Source organism: Carcharodon carcharias (genome assembly GCF_017639515.1).
Source record: "Carcharodon carcharias isolate sCarCar2 chromosome 39 unlocalized genomic scaffold, sCarCar2.pri SUPER_39_unloc_14, whole genome shotgun sequence".
NCBI classification, from domain to species: domain Eukaryota; kingdom Metazoa; phylum Chordata; class Chondrichthyes; order Lamniformes; family Lamnidae; genus Carcharodon; species Carcharodon carcharias.
Window position 1 is genome coordinate 71,906 of NW_024470819.1, and position 595 is coordinate 72,500.

The following is a 595-nucleotide window of genomic DNA, read 5'->3' on the forward strand; positions in this document are numbered from 1 at the left end:
ACCGTCCCCATCAAACACTCCCAGGACAGGTACAGCACGGGGTTAGATACAGAGTAAATCTCCCTCTACACCGTCCCCATCAAACACTCCCAGGACAGGTACAGCACGGGGTTAGATACAGAGTAAAGATACCTCTACACTGTCCCCATCAAACACTCCCAGGACAGGTACAGCACGGGGTTAGATACAGAGTAAATCTCCCTATAAATTGTCCCAATTTAACACTCCCAGGACATGTACAGCAAGGGGTTAGATACAAAGTAAAACGTCCTCTACACTGTCCACATCCAACACTCCCAAGACAGGTACTGCAGGGAATTAGATACTGAGTAAAGATCCCTCTACACTGTCCACATAAAACACTCCCAGGGCAGGTACAGCACCGAGTTAGATATAGAATAAAGCTCCCTCTATAGCGTACCCATCAAACACTCCCAGGACAGGTACAGCACGGTGTTAGATACAGAGTAAAGCTCCCTCTATACTGTCCCCATCAAACACTCCCAGGACAGGTACAGCACGGGGTTAGATACAGAGTAAATCTCCCTCTACACTGTCCCCATCAAACACTCCCAGGACAGGTACAGCACGGGGT